This window comes from Halichoerus grypus, chromosome 14 (genome assembly GCF_964656455.1).
Source record: "Halichoerus grypus chromosome 14, mHalGry1.hap1.1, whole genome shotgun sequence".
Lineage (NCBI taxonomy): Eukaryota > Metazoa > Chordata > Mammalia > Carnivora > Phocidae > Halichoerus > Halichoerus grypus.
In genome coordinates this window covers 3,255,690-3,261,689 of record NC_135725.1, presented here as the reverse complement: position 1 = coordinate 3,261,689, position 6,000 = coordinate 3,255,690, and positions in this window count along the sequence as shown.

Sequence of the window (6,000 nt, the reverse complement as noted above, 5' to 3'; positions counted from 1 at the left end):
GCAGGGGGAGGGGCAGAGGGAGAAGCAGGCTTCCCGCGGAGCAGGGAGCCCGATGCGGGGCTCGATCTCAGGACCCTGGGATCATGACCTGAGCCGAAGGCAGACGCTTAACAACTGAGCCACCCAGGCGCCCCTTCTATCCCACTTCTTAACATCATTTTGTCATTGGCAATTTACTTGTCTATGTTGACCGCCATTTTAGTGGAAGTCCAAAGATAGATCATCTGTTTCTGGGAAGTTCTCTCATAAATGCCTCTGAGCAGTGGCCGGAGAGTCCCACAAAGGCGGCTATCTTGTTTGCCATACTCATTGAGTGATCTCCTGACACATGACAGACACTCGCCAGATTTTTGCCGATGAATCGGTGAGTTTCAATTCAGTAGGATGAGTGTAATGATACAGATCTCTGGAAGGAGAGGTTTTCCCACGACAGCAGACTTGGCAGCCTACAGCCCACTGCCCGCCTTTGCATTCCCGCCAGCCAAGAATGGCCTTTACATTTCCAAACGGTTTCTTAAAAATCAAAATTTGAACAACGTTTCATAACATGTGAAAATTCTGTGACGTTCAAATGTCTGTGTCCGTAAACCAAGTTGGCTGCAGACAGCCATGCTCTGCCCCCTCCCCGGCGTGTGCGGTCTGTGGCTGCTCACAGCTGGACTGCACCAGCGGCTCTGCACCAGCCGTGGGCTCTGCTGGCCGCGCACGGTTGCCCACGTCTAATCGCAGCCATGCCCTTGTACCTCCGAGGCCTTCCCGGGGCCACCTGTCCCTCCACACTGCCACGTTTTGTTAATTTAACGTCAGTGCGCTTCAGCACGTCAGCCCAGGGACGGGGGAGACGTGGACACCAAATGCCATGCCTTCCAGGCACGGGGGCGTGCGGATGATTTGAGTCAATCACGTTACAGCAGTGCCAAACCGGACATTACACACCAACATTACCAGATGAGGCGCTCATCACCATATTCCCAACCACCACAGAAAAGCTAGAGCATTTAGAATGGAATACCTGTCCACAGAATTTTTCAAAAAAATTATCATCTCTCTCTCACAGATAGACAGCTGGACAGATAGACAGATGGAGATATGGCTACCACCAATCTAAATTTCAAAGTGGCTCATTTGACTCAGCAAGAAAAGCCATTTACTGATGTTCACTTAATTACAGGGTTTTGTTTTGTTTTTTTGGTTTTCTTTGCAGCAGTTGAAGAAATATGTCCAGAAAACATGAACCTACTTAGACTATTAGTGTTTCAGAAAGAACACTTGTTCAAAGATTTGAGGACATTGAGAGAAACCTCAATAGTCAATTTAAAAGCAAGGCATGATGAGCACTGGGTGTTATAGGCAACTAATGGATCATTGAACACTACATCAAAAATTGATGATGTACTATATGTTGGCTAATTGAACTTAATAAAAAAAAACAAAAGCAAGGCAAAATTATAGAACTATTATAAACAATTATACAAGGCAAAATGATAAACCATTAGATGATGATATAAGAAGTTGTCTTTAAAAATAATAATAATAATAATAATAAAGTTGTCTTTATCATTCTGGGTATGGGAGAGCTTTTTTAACTAGACTCAAATATCACAAGCCCATAAAGGGAAAGATTTGAAGTTTCTGCATTAAATTAAAAAACTTAGATCATTCAAAATACATTATAATTTCATAATGAAAGAATGCAAATTAAAATTACACCTGTTAGATTGGCAAAAATCCTAAATTTCACATCTCACCAAGATGGCAAGATTAGGAGGAAATGGGCCTCTGCTTTCACGACTGGTAGGAAAATAAATCGGTCTGGCCAAATCATGTTAGAAAGTGAATTTCGCTGCATCTCTAAAACTCTCATAGCATTTCTATTTCTGGGATTTTAGCCCTCCATTATTTGTACAAAATTTTTTTACTTGAGCTTTTTTAACAGTGGCAGAAATTTTAAACAACCAGGACACCCGTCTAAAGGGGCTTTGTCAGATGAATTAGTGTACACACAGAATAAGGAATGACTGAATAATATGATTATAAAAATTTGTTAAAGTTATGTGTTAAAATGGGTAAAGCTTCAAAATATATAGTTAGGTGAAAAAAGAGCAAGGTTGGGGATCATTCATATTGTATGTCCACAATAGGGAGGGAAGCATGAGAAATAAAATAATAGAGCAACTTCTGTTTTCCTGTGTATTAAAGTGTCTAAAAAGACACATAGGAAACTGACAGGGCTCACTTTTCTGCTCACCTGCTTGCTGTGGGATTCTACGCAGCAGTGAAAATGAAGTCTAGTTAAAGCCACAACACAGTTGATTCCCACAAAGACAATATTGAGTATGAAGGTAAGTCATAAATGCCTGCTGTAGGATCGTATTTATATAAAATTCAAAAATATTCAAAACCAGACAGTATGATTTTTTTAGGGATACACACGTACATAGTAACATTTAAAGAAAAGGAAGTGAAAAGCAAAAAAAAAAATCAGGATAGTGGTTAGCTCTGAAGGAAAGGGAAGTGAGAAGAGATGTGTCTGAGATGGGGTGGGGTCAGAGGGGTGCTTGGGGGACCTCACAAATGTGACGGCCATCATCTGTTCCCGAACTGACCAACGGGAGTGCATTGTGGGTTGTCGCACTACCCTTCACAACTTGAACACTTGTGATTGTTTATTCTATCCATTATTTATTAAAACTACTGAATTCTGAATTCGCCAATGGCGCTAGCCAATCTTACGTTACCAGGATAAAGCCTGTCTGTTTATGGAGAATTATCGTTTTAACATAGCATTGAATTCTGTATTCTTGTCTTTAACTTAGAATTCTGGCAGCTGCATTCAAAAGTCAAAGGTGGTGTCTACTTACCAGGATTATCATCTAGAGCTTTTGGTATTAAGATTATGACTAACTTCGCAAAATAAATTTGAGTTTTCAATATTTTTGTGATCTGGAATTACTTCACTACACAGGGATTATCTATACTCTTGTTGTTTTCTTTCTTTCTTTTTTTTCTTAAAGTAATGATAAACTTTGTCTATTTTAAAAGTTCTTCTATCCTAAAATAAAATAGAAGCAAATGAGTATTCAAATAATTTAGGGATTTTTTGTGAGTATCAAGTAATTGAGGAAGTTTTTGATACTGTTTGTAAAATGTAAGCATTTTCCAACACTTGGCCCCCTGAGTGTGTGAATGAGGTTGCTTCTGAAAAATAATCCACGGGTGGCATGGGACTTTGAGGCCTCTCCACCATCCCTGCTCCATAATGGACTTGGGCAAGCACTTCATGGAGAACATTCCCGGCTGTTCTGTGGACAGAACGCAGCTCGCAGTCAGCACACTCACCACACAGTGAATTCCAGAGTGCCTCTGTCCGCCTGCCGAATGAGCTACGTGAGAGAATGTCTGGGTGGAGCGGGTTGAATGATGACCCCCTCCCAATCTACATCCTAGTCCCTGGAACCCGGGACCCTAGTCCCTTATTTGTGAAAAGGTCTTTGAAAAGAGAATTAAATTGAGGATACTGAGATGAAGAGATCATCCTGGATTATTGGGCAGGCCTTAAATCCAATGACAAATGTCCTTGTAAGAAACAGAGGTAGGGAAGCCACGGAAACAGAGCTGAAGGCAACGCAAAACCAGGGGTAGAAGTTGTGGTGTAGCCACAGGTCACGGAAGCTGGGGACCGACAGATGCCGGAAAAGGCAAGGAAGCGCATCTCCCCTAGAATCTCTGGAAGCAACATGGACTTGATGACTCCTTCACTTAATAATTTGGCCTCCAGAACCGTGAGAGAATGATGCGTTGTTGTTTGAAGCCACCCAGCGTGCGGTAATTTGTTACAGAAGCCACGGGAATCTAAGGAAAAAAATTTTTTTTGTATCAGGAAGCAGCGTGCTTCCGTAACAACTATCTGAAAATGTGGACTTGATTTTGGAATCGGGCAATGGACAGAGCGGTCTGGGTTTTCTTTGCAGATTATAAGGGAACGCAAGGGGAAAAGGATCCGTTGAACAGAGAACCAGTGGGCCGAAGGGAATCGAAAGCAGATGATAAGAGAAACTCGCAGGAGCTGCTCCTCTGAGGAGGTTCGCTGCTAACAAAGCGCGCGGTGGAGACACGTCCCAGGGAGCCAGCTGGACAGCCTTTCCCGGAAGAGATGACGCGTCTCACGGGTCCACTCAATCATCTCGGCAGAGCCAGGAATGGAGATTGCATCATTCAGGAAATCTCTATGGAAGACACTCTTGTCCCATGGGGTGGAGCCCCCGTGATGTACATGGGGACATACATGGGGACCCACCAGGTGCTCGATGCTGTCACATCAGCAGAAACACTGACGGCTTAGGTTGAAGGGGACAGAGGGGGACAAAATGAAGGAAGGCAGTTAGACTTCTGGGATTCTACTGGTGGGCTACCTGGGGGCAAACATGTGCTTCTCTCCAAGAGAAGGTCGGATGGCCCTGAGAACAGATGATGGAGCTGTGGGTGAAGAGAACAGATAGATATCAAGCAGCAGAAGACTGATTATTCCCAGGCCTTGAAGCCTAGTGAAGTTCTCCTTGCTGGATTTCGATGTTCCCCGGGACTGGTGACTTCCTCCTGCTTTCCACTTTCTCTTTTGGGATAGGACTGTCTGACTGCCGTCCTGGGCTGCCCCACCTTTGTACCGTGGAAGCAGACGACTTGTTTTCTAGTGTGACAGGTGCAGAGATGGAGGGAATTTCGCCCGGCACGGGTTATACTGAAAGCCTCCCCCCGTTCCTGATTTACCGGAGCAGATGATGAGAACTGGGACTTTTGAGCTGATGGTATTTACATAAGATTTTGGACTTAGAGTCCATATTTTAATGGGTTGAGACTTTTTGTGATGTGGGGTTAAGGTGAATGTCTGTTGCATGGGGGACAGATGTTAATTTGAGGGGACAGGTGCGCAGACTGTGGGGTGGAATGGTGGCCTCCAAAAAGGTAAGTCCATATCCTAATTCCCAGAACTTGTGAATGGGAGCTTATTTGGAGAGAGGGTCTTTGCAGGTATAATTAAAGATCTTGAGATGTTCTCAACTATCCAGGTGGGTACTGATTCCAATGACAGGTGTCCTTGGAGCGGATGGACGAGAAAGCAATATGAGGAAGGAGGCAGAAATCGGAGTGATGTGGCCAAGAAAGCTGAGGAACCCCAAAACTAGAATAGATAAGGATCCAAATCTCCCCTGGAACTTCTGGAGGAAGAGCAGCTCTGTTTTGGCCGCCAGAATTGCGAGAGGATGAACTAGTGTCGTCAGCCTCTAAATGTATGGAAACCAACACACTTAGGACGTGCTGTCAAGCTGCAAGGAGGAGACCCGCAGGTCACTAAGGCACACTAACCCTGAGAAGGGGTCCCACGTGGTAGCCTTTCTGATGCAAGGACCATAGGTCCCAACTCACCATGAACAGTCCTGGGGGTGTTTCCAGTGCAGAAGAAGAAAACTCTTCCCCTAATACTGTAATTAGCTTACATTTAAACATATTCAATCAGTGAACTAAAATCACATTGCAGGCACTGAACAGTAGCATAAAAATAATAATCACATTATTGGGTTTATTTGATTTTAATTATTTAGATATTAATTTTCATGCACATATATGTTAAAGAAAACAAAACTCAAAGGAGAATATGGTCCTCTATCACATCAGATAAGACACTCCATATCAATGTTTTGCAATACTTACAATATTTTGGGAAGAATATCCAACATTTTGCCCACAAATTTTAAAATGCAAATTAAATGGATTATTTCATAAAGATATTTAAATTGGCAAAATTAATTACAAAAGTTATAGAAAGCCAGAGAAAATGATTAAAATAGAAAAATAAAAAAAAGGAAATGAAAGTCACATGAAAGGTCTATCTTTTTAAATAGAACTCAGGCCAGATTATTTTAATGTTGGTTTCTGATTCTTATAAATTTTCAAGGAACAGATACTTCTTGTACTTATTATATAAATTTATCTCTATATATA